At 39.7% G+C, this 10,272-nt stretch overlaps 1 protein-coding gene across 3 annotated transcripts in view; it reads left to right on the top strand.

Moving 5' to 3' along the window:
• Positions 1 to 10,272, top strand: part of OSBPL1A (oxysterol binding protein like 1A) — a 76,566-nt gene that overhangs the window by 29,514 nt on the left and 36,780 nt on the right. Inside the window, exon 1 of one of the 3 annotated variants that reach the window (XM_014312006.2) lies at positions 7 to 57. The exons of the other annotated variants lie outside the window; for them this stretch is intronic. The gene's annotated coding sequence lies outside the window, so the exon portion shown is untranslated. Of the gene's footprint in view, positions 1 to 6; positions 58 to 10,272 lie in introns of those variants that run through there. 3 annotated transcript variants of the gene reach the window in all.

Here is a 10,272-nt window from a genome sequence, read left to right as displayed (position 1 = left end):
TGCTGCTGCAGCCGGGGCCGCTTCCCTCGGAACGGTGCTGCCCGGAATCGTCACGCGGTATGTAGCGTTCGTGATGGGCTGGGGGCTGCTCTCTGTGGCTCTGCTTCCGTCTTGACATTGGGATGAACCCGTCACTGTCAAGCTGATGCGAGCACAGATACTTTTTGCCGAATAGTTAAAACATGTGAGGGGAAAAGGGACTGTAACTTGGTTGCTTTAATCTGAGTACATACTGGAGCGTTGGTGTCGGAGCCAGCCTGCACAACTTGAAACGTTTTCTGCAGTGACTTTGGCACAAGGTTAGTAAGTAGTGTTTCAAAGCAGGATTTGCCTTGGACTATTTCTAGCAAATATCAGAACCTACATTCCCAAAGCGGTTTGATTCTAGTAGTTTTTGCATCCTGAGTTATTTTATGTAGTTGTAGGAGGAGTTGAACTTAAGGTTCTTTTCATGCTATTCTGTTTGCTAGATTTTCTGAATGAGTTTAAAATTCATCTCTAGTACTTGAACTACCTGTACTGAAGCGGTGTGAAATTGATAAAAAAACCCTATTTATTTAAAGAAATTAGCGTTTCCTTTTTTTGCCTTGCTTCTTCACTAACCAGTGCTTAGGTAAAGCGTGTAGATGAGTATCTTGACTCTTAAGTTTCGCTTTTACCATCAAGGGTTATATGTAACAGTAAATTAAGAGCTCGTATTGCATGAGTGTAGAATGTGTAGCAGTTGTAAGCTGGTTTCATTTGTAGTCTGTTTGTGGCTTTGATCTTCAGCCTTTGCAGTTGTTGTCATTCTTTCCAGTTTGTTTTTGTCTTTAAAAGGGGACTTGTTTACAAGCTGGTGAAAAGCCTTAGCTGATGAGATAAGGAATACAGGAAAGGTTTCTTTACTTTTTGCATTAAATGAGTTGTATATTTCAGCTATAAAGAATTTGTCATAACAAATTAAGCTTGTCACTTCTACAAAAACTTTTTAATGTCAATATACTGTGGGTCATAGTCCTTGAACTTAGTTATCTTTACCATGGCGTAATGTGCTATCTCTTGTATGTACATCCTGTAAATAAAAAATGTGCACACAGTTCAACTGGTAAATACCAATCTCTGCAAGTTCAGTGCACTGACTTAGTTTATTTCAGATTTCTTGGAAACGTAATTGAATGTTAGATGTGTCTGTGTGTGTTCTTGTGAGTGAATGCTTGCATGCTCTTTGGCATACAAATAGTTGTCTTTAATATATTTCTGGTTTGCCTTCTGGGAGACAGGTATGAGCACGGCTGTTATCACTTAAACCCCCTTCCTACCTTACTGTATTGTGAATGAAGAAGGTGCCTGTAGGCTATGTCCAGATGACTCCTTAATGAGAAATTTTATTATCTGTTTCTTTGTGGGGGTGCAGGTGAGGAGAGCAGTGATGAGAATCTGCAGTCAAGGGAGAAATGCTGATAAAGGCACCCTGTGCAAATCTGCTAGAGAAGTCCTGGCATCCATCAGCAGTCCTTTTCTTCCATCTGGCAATATCATCAGCTACGTTAACCTCTATAAGGTCTTGGGAGTCTCTGGTGTGTGTGGGAGGGAGAGAGGAAGAGGGGTGAGGGACTGAAATAAAATCAGAGAAGCTAAGAAAAAGGTTAATGATAAGATTTCTGAGTTAGGTCTAGTAAGGGGATCATGTATTGTCTGGCTACTGAACTAGACCTAGAACTATAGTGTCCGTACTCCCTCAGGTGATAAAACCAGTGCCTTTTTCTCATCTTTTCTCTTTGTATTTAGAAACAAGTAGCAGCCCTATTTTTAAATTTTTATTCTTTTCAGTCACTGGAGCACAGAGGAGCTAATGTTGTCCATTCTGTTCAGCTCTTGCTGAAAGTAGCAGAGATCGAGGGAAAACCTCAGTGTGTCAAGGCCTGTAGGCAATGCCCTGAACAACTGGAATGCTGTTCAGGTTGTGTGCTTGTGGAGTGGAGAACAGTTTTCAGACAGTTGATGATTGGACTGAACACAGCAAGAGCTGTTTGGTGTTGGGAGAATCGAAGTGTACCTACATAAAGAAAACCTTGATTGGCTCTTGGTCAGTAACTGACTTGATCCTGTTTCTTCCCTTCTCCTCCAAATGAGTGGAAGTGTACTAGGAACACCTAGTGCAGCTTGAATCTTGTTTGAAGGTTACAAGTTCACTGGAAGGTTCTCTATGCTCAGATCGGCTCCCTAGTAAAGAATTTTATTTTTCCCTTATGCAAGGAGCATAGGATATAAAATGTTGGGGAATGCTGTATAGGCAGGGTGTATAAGAGAACAGAGCTACTGACAGGAAAGTCATTTGGTTTTTTCACCTGCTAGAATGTTGACAGTTCTTTGATGATTTGTGCTATACTAATTTTTGTGTTCTGTATATGCACATCTTTCATCTGGGCTAAAGCTCTGTAGTGAAGGTATTAAAGTTCGAGTAACCTGATAGTGAGATATTTGTGGATGGCATAGTGTTCTTCCTCTGAAAGCATTATTTTCTACCACTAAAGAAAGACTGTACTGCAGTCTTGCAGGTATAAAGCCACCTACAGATCTGTGAAGACAATGTCCTTACCAGTAGAGCCAGGAGTTTAGCAAGTCCAAAGTATTTCAGAGGTAGTGGAGTTAAAGAGCACAACTTCTTTTTTTCTGAGATTTCCCTAGAGCAGCCAAGATTCAATAGGTCACCAGAGTGGGAAGTGAAGCTAAGCAGCAGCCTTAGACAGAAGCTTTTTAAAATAAGAAATACTGAGTCTCCATTCAGGGGAAAGATAAGTAAATATTACTGCTGTTCTTTTATGAAAGAGTATTATGTGTGTTGACAGAGTGCTTTTTTTGAAGCATTTGATAGGTTTTGAAGCAGTTGGTAAGATCCTTGGGCAAGTGCTGTATTGGAAAGGCTTCTGGGTGAAAGATGGTTCTGGCTCACAGAAGGATGCACAGATGTTTCTATAGGGTAAAAGACAGGTGCTTCTGGTCTTTCTAGTACTGCAGGGTCCCAACTCTGGAGATATTTTTGGTGGTTTTGAGGGGTTTTTTGTTTTCTTATTTGTTTGTTTTCTTCAAGATTGCCGATACAACATATCACCACCTCCAAGGAAGGAGGTTACTTTGAAGTGTACAAAGTGACACACTGACTTGTAGTGACACAGAGGCTCTTGCTGACCTGTAGCTCAAAGAGCCTGCGTGGTAGCTGGTCAGACAGCTTGTCTGAAGGCATTCCCTGCTACTCACTTTGTAGCCCAGCTGGAAGCCCACTGCTAAGCTGTTCTTGCACTTTCCACAGTGGGTTAATGCTTGGCCCGTATATGTGTTTTTTGTTGGCGGTTGTTGTTAAGCAGCCTTGTGTAAACTAACTTGGAATCCATTCATGGGCCTCTGGGGAAACACAGTGTAAAAACATACTGGTTTGAAATGAGACTCCTCCTTAATGTGCTTCTGCAGCTCCTGCCCCGAGGTTTACTTCTAAGGTCTTGTGTACCACTTGTTTGAGTACTTAATTTTTAATGCTGAGAAAACAGTCTTAGCTGAGGCTGCCGGGGGAAAAAACTGAGCAGCAATCAAGTTTAATGGAATAGTTCTTGATAGAGTAAGCTTCTCAAATATGAATTAGGAATTCTGTTATCTATTAATGTCTTGTCTCTATGCCCTTGTCTCCCAGCTAATGGAGACAAACAGAAAAAGAAATGTATAAGATGGATATTTTCTCTAAGTGTTTTCACTACTTAATGCTATGAAAATATTGTTTGTTTTCTTCTCCTGCTTAGAAAACAAACTGGAGTGAGAAGGGTGTACACTTCCATTCTTCTGATGTCATTGTGATGTATCATGACATGTAAAACTGATCAGCTTGTTTTCCATGTTCTGGTTTAATTTGTACCTGATGTGTTTGGGAAGAATGGTTGAAGTGCAGAGTTCTAAAACTTGTTTGCTCCCAGCCAGCCAGTGTATTATCAGCTAAGGACTGGTAACAGTTCAGGAAAAAAATTAAGCCCAAAAAAAACCCAAAAGGCTGAACCATACCTGTTAACTTTGCTGGGATTTTACTTGAAAGTGTGTTAGTTAATTGACTGCAGTCACAATCTGGCTGAGTGGTCTGGTTTTGTGTCTCATCTGCATAAAACATCAGAACACCAAACTGGATAACTGTGGTGACAGGCATTTAGTAATTCTCTGAAGATGTATCTTTCTTCTTGACCTCTCTTTCTTGAAACTTGATTTATGAAAAATTAATATATAAGAAAATAAGGCCTCTTGTTCTATGTAAGTCAAATAAAAGCTATTTTATGAGAGTAATAATTAAAAAAAATGATTTCTACACATATGAAAAACAAATTTCATGTAGTCTATCTAGTACTGGTTATTAACATATGCTTTTGGGGGAGACAGAACATTTTACTCTATTATGCACGTATTTTGTGTGAAGCTGTTTTAAAAGCAGTGTTTCTGGGCAGCGTAAGTAACTTAAGGCTTTGTGTCACTTAACAGTTGTTCCATCATCTTAAATTTGTCATGTAGTGAGATTTTAGTATATTTTAGTTTTATTGGTTTCCTTAAATATCAGTGATGCCAGATCTCTTGCCTTCTGGGCTAATAAGCTGTCTATGTGTAGCCTTTCCTTGAATAAAGGAGATTGACTGAGTCTGAACTTACTTTTCTGATGTTCTTTCTCATTTTTTTTTAGTTGGCTTATTTTAGTCACTTTGGTTCCATGAAATACAGGGGTCTTCCAGCTATGAAGTAAAAAAAAAGGGATGATTTTCATTTAGACAGTATTAGTGTTTATGGGGGAGGGGGGTGTGTTGTCCATTGTGTTTTTTGTTTTTAACCTAAACTTCACCAGGTCACGGTTCTGGTATTTCAACCAGAACTGCTTTTTGCACTTTTTTTTTTTAATTCTGACTTATTAGAGCTGATACCATTTTTATAATCAGGGTAAGCAATTGTGGAATTTGACCTCTTGTCTGTTTTTTTTTATCTTGTGTCCAAATGTGTACTTGTTGGCCTCCCTCTCCCCACCCCCCTAGAAAGCCAGTGACTTTAAAAGCTTTATTTGTTTTAATATTAGTGTTCAGAAGTGTGTTATCTCTGCTTGCTCTGCTGTCCACTGATGAAATGCCTTAGTATAATGCTAGCTGCTGAGTCACTGTCAATATCACTAGAATTGGTAAATGGACTGTGTTTAGAAAGCATTTACACCCTGAAAATAAATCACTGGTGTTGAAGTTTTCCTTGAAGGTACATGCCGTGCCTGTTCATCAAGGAATGTTAGTAAACTCCTTCTCTACATTGCTTGTGTTGTTCTTAATGTCACTCTCCTTGAAATGCAGCAATAATACACTTTAATAATAAATGCTTTCAGTGTTATGTATAAATGGGAAATACAGGCCTATGCCCTCCAGGTTGGTTGATTAGCACACACAAAACAAATTATGCTCCATTTATAGTGAACTGGATGTTACTGCAAATAAATGGTAAGGTAGAGCTCCTCTTACAAATAGAATGTATCCATTTGTTGTGAACATCCTGATGAGTCCTGTATAAAGATGATGCCTGGCTTTCTAAGCACAGCCCTCATCTGAACATCTTGTCTTTGGGAGTGACACCTGTGATGTGCTTACCTTGCTTGCATAGTTTCATGTTAAGCTGTTTGTAAGGTAAATGGATTCAGTGTTTTTGAACAGGTTTGTTTTCCCTCCTCTCGTGCTTGTCAGGGTTACATTATTAATGTTAAAATGTGGACATTAATGCAATAACTCTTGGATCCGTAGGTGTGCTAGGAGACCTTGAGAATGGCTTTAGAGCATGCCTATTTGAAGGGGGTCTGCAGTGTACCTTCATAATGTAGGGGTACTTTTCAACATAGAAGTAGACTGCAAACTTTTTCATCTGCTTCAAAGAGCTTTATGTCGCCAAACCTACACAGCTTCCACAACAAAATCTTGTTCAAATATGTTTAACCTTTATATGACCTTTAAACAGAAGTACAGCTCTCTTGTTAGTCTTGAAATATAATAGTGATGCTATTGCACATCCCTTTTTTTTGAGTCAAAAACTATGGTGAGAGAAGGGGTAGAGAGAACAAAAGTACTCTAATCTTGTCTGGAAATATTCAGTGTAAATGGTCAGAGTATCAGCCTCCAGGTCTAGTGCAGGGCTACAGCAGCAGAAAAGCATCTGCAGGAACTTGATGGTTTTCCCCAAGTTTATTAGACATAAACTAATGGGACACCCATAAACAAGGCTCTGATCGTTGTGGTGAGGGCAAATCTTGAGTTGTCAAGACAGTAGTATACCTCCTCTAGGTAATGTGGTAATCCATGTTTGTCAGTAATTTGTACCTTTCTGGAAATGCCAAGATTATTAATTGTGGATGTGTCCTGTGCTATGCATCCAAATTGGATCGTGTGGTTTTCCAGTGAAACACCTTGCTGCAAGGTCAGACAAATCAAATTGAGGTTAAAATGAGTTGGCTGTTTCAGACAGCTGGAAACCTTAGACAGCAGGCATCTGTGCCTATGGATAGCAGAAATCTAGTTTTGTCTGACCTGAATCTCCTCCACCTCTGAAGCGACATTTTGGACTAAGGCCTAAACCCTGATTTCACAGAAGAACAAAGTGGAAGTGGTTGAGGTTGGAAGGGACCTCTGGAGGTCCTCTGGTCCACCCTTGCTGCTCAGTCAAGGCCACTTGGAGCTGCTTGCTTAGGACCATGTCCAGATGGATAAAGGCACTATAACCTCTGTGGGCAGCCTGTGTCAGTGCTCTGTCACCACCACAGTGAAAAGAAGACATTTTGATAATCAGAGAGGATTTCCTGCCTTTCAATTTGTGCTCCTTTTTTTAATCTCCTGCCACTGGGCACTACTGAGAAGGAGCCAGGCTTCAGCTGTTTTCTCATCCTCCCTTCAGGTATGTATATAGATGAGATTTGCCCTGAGCCCCCTCTTCTCTAGTTTGAACAATCATTCGACGTACTAATACTTAAGGGGCAGTCCAGTACAGTAGTGTTAGAAAATTTCAAGGAACCATGTGCCCAAGATCAGCTGATGATATGTGGTCAGTGCTTTTCTACTATTGTCTTTGTTTACACATGCAATTTAATGAATCTAAAAAATTATATGTCATTCTAGACTGTCAGATTCTGTTTCAGCTTGTAGTGGGGAGAATTTAGAAGTTTAATCTGGGGTCACTTCTTCCTCTGAACTATAGATGCTTCTGGATTCCATATAGGAGAGTAGTAAATAGAAGACTTAACAGTAAATAACTTTGCTGCAATGTTCTCGAAAAAATTTTTAAAAACTCAAACACAACAACAGTATAAAGTCTCGATCACATAAGGGCAAAAGTGTTTGAGATCATTCATAAGTAGAAAGGATCTGTTCCACTAATGAGAACATTTGGATTATCTAGTTCTGCGCTGAATTTCCGTACTCCAGATCATATTTATCTGTCTGCTGTAACTGCTGGACAAATGTCTGCATGACTTACTCTAATTTCAGGAAATGTCTTATTAACCTACTCAGGGCCTGGCTGAAGTCTGCTAGCTGTTGCCTGCTTAGGAGTAAGGACAAAAACAGTGTCTCAGACAAAAATCGTCCCTAAGAAGGGGCAATCTTCTTAATGCTCCAAGTCTTCTAAAATCTGAAATAGAAGTGGGATTTTTGCATCTGTATTGGTCTTTGAAGTCTGATTCTTTAATATTGGAAATGTGGGAAGAACATGTTCTGGACTATAGCAGAAACAGCAAAGAATGCTTTCCAAGGTGGATTTTATTTGGAGATAAGAACTCCAGCATTGCATTGTAAAACTCACTGTTGATTTGTGGCCTATGTAACATTTTTTCACTTCAAGTTGGTTGGTATCCAAAATGAAATAAAAACTGGCAAGTGAGACATCTGAGTTTTTCAGAAATGCAGAACAACTGTACAGGCATGCCTGTTTGTTTTGGAATTTCTTCTTAAAAAACCTGTCCGTTGGACTTAATGAATGATGAATAATTAACAAGATTCCCAATGCAGAGCTTGTACAACAGACAGCCAGCTTCAGAAGTGTTAATTTTTTTTAATAGGAAGCTGTTTTCACTGAGTCAACAACTGAGTCCAGCGGCACTAGTAAGCTAGTAAGAGCCAACAAAAACATGGCAAAAACATGACATTTGCTTCAAAAGAGAAAACATTACATGCATTTGCCATAATCCAGTTGGGAAGAAGTGTGGGGGAGAGATTACAAAGGGATTGATCAAAGTAATCAGTGGTGTATACGGAAGAATGCTTAAGGGAAGTAGTTAGATCAAAACTGCCTTAAGATCTATTTTCAAAACAGTCCTTAAGAATAAAAAGAAAATGTTTCCTGTATGCATTCTTAAGAGCCCTTACATCTTAAAATCTGGTCTCTCTGTGAGACTAGCAAACTTCAAAGATGTCCACTCCCTCAAAAGGAGAAGACAAAAGATTGTCTCTACCGGATTGAAAGCACACAGCAGTGTGGTGTTCTGGTTCTGTTGGCATCAGGATGATAGATCAGCTTCAATGGGGCCTTTAGTTTGAGGAAAGTTACTTGTGGCATATGCCTCTGAGAACATAAACTCACTGGGGCAGCGAAATATCCTTGGGGTGTGGTTTTTCTCTGGTAATCCTGTAGGTCTGCAGCTCAAAGAGTGCTTCCCAAATGCGTGCATTGCTGCAGATGTCATTGACTCCCAGCTTGTTTTGGCATTAGTATTGGCAAGAGTGAATAGCAGCAATATTTAATTTCAGCATTACTCAGAATAGAAACAATACTTCACAGAAAATGACAGAATCAGAAGGCTTTTTCTTTGAAGTCCTGATATTTGACTAATCAGTATTATAGTACTGGAACTCAAGTAGGAACAGAATGGGCTCTGGAGACTGGCAACTTCTGCAGCTCTCAAACCTAAGTAGACCTCATGACATTTATCAGATTACAGTTAAATTGTTCAAGTAAAATGGGAAAAACAAATACATTTGAGAGGAAGACTTGGAATTGCCATTGATTCTCACTTTAGAAACAAGCCAGAAAGAGCTTTTTTAGGTCTTGACTGTGCAGAAACACTTTGAAGAAACAGTTTCTCTGATAGAAAAGCTCAAATCCAAGATTTTAAGCCAAAACCAGCCTTCTAATCTGCAATCAGCAATTAGTCTCTGCAGTTTGCTCATGTGCTCTTAGACAGGTTCCTGGCTGGGAACTGCGACATTCTCCACTGGTTAAAATTGCAGTGCTTCAGCAGCCTCTGAATAAACAGACTTTGACATAGCCAAATGTGGAAACGGGAGAGGGGAAGGAAGGCAGCAAGGTCCGTGTTGAGGAGGAAGTGTTAGTGTCTTAGGAGGGAAAGGTGGGAGGCAAACAGTCCTTGTCCCTAGCATGTGGCTAGTTCAGAAACTGTTATTCCCAGCAGTCTTGAATGATGAATTTTTATATTAGACATGTACGCTGGGAGAAGGCTGCTGCGTGCTCTCAGCATCTCCGGCTTTTCTCTTGAATATCAGTTCTCTTACAACCTAGATGTCTGCCTGAGTTGACGTGATCCTGCCAAAGTAAGAGTTCCTTCTGTGGGGATAGAATGGCTTTTGATTCTACTGCTGCTTCTGCTGTATTTTTCTAAGTTTTATGATCATATCTTATCCTTTCCTTCATTAGCAGAATTTAATTATATTAATAAATCAAATATAGGGAGATACTACAATTCTGTGCTCAGAAGAATGAAATGTAACAGTTCCAAATCAGCCCTGCTAAACTCGTCTTCTTGAACTTTGATGCGAATGTTCGTGGTTGATTAACAATGAACTCTTGTGTTCATCTGGGGAATGACTGAGGCAGTCGTATGACTTGTTCTACAAAGTCTTTGCTTTCCTCTATAGACTTCGGGTTGGGATGTAAGAGAACAGATTACCAGGACTTTAAATTGGTATGTATGGGGTTTGGTTGTGTGTATGTGGGTCTTTCAGCCTTTGTACAAAAAGAAACTGTATTGGTGATGTTTTCTGTATATGGGTCTGAAAGCAAGCCAGCTGTTATGTTTGCCTCCAAGTGTGTTTTCTCTTTTGAATATGATGATCTCAGTAAGATGTGGTACTCTGATGCTGTAGAGTCAGCTGGCTGGACTTTGGAGATGAAGACTGATGCTGTCTTGTGATACAGTAAATAACCATTTGCCTATCGCCAGTGAGCTCAGCTTACCTCCTCGATTAAGTGATCACATCTTGTTTTGCTTTTCAGTAGTTGCAGTAGCGGTAGTTTAAG

This window comes from Geospiza fortis, unplaced genomic scaffold (genome assembly GCF_000277835.1).
Source record: "Geospiza fortis unplaced genomic scaffold, GeoFor_1.0 scaffold53, whole genome shotgun sequence".
NCBI classification, from domain to species: Eukaryota; Metazoa; Chordata; class Aves; order Passeriformes; family Thraupidae; genus Geospiza; species Geospiza fortis.
The sequence above is the reverse complement of the archived record's forward strand: the minus strand, read 5'-3'. Positions and strand labels throughout refer to the sequence as shown.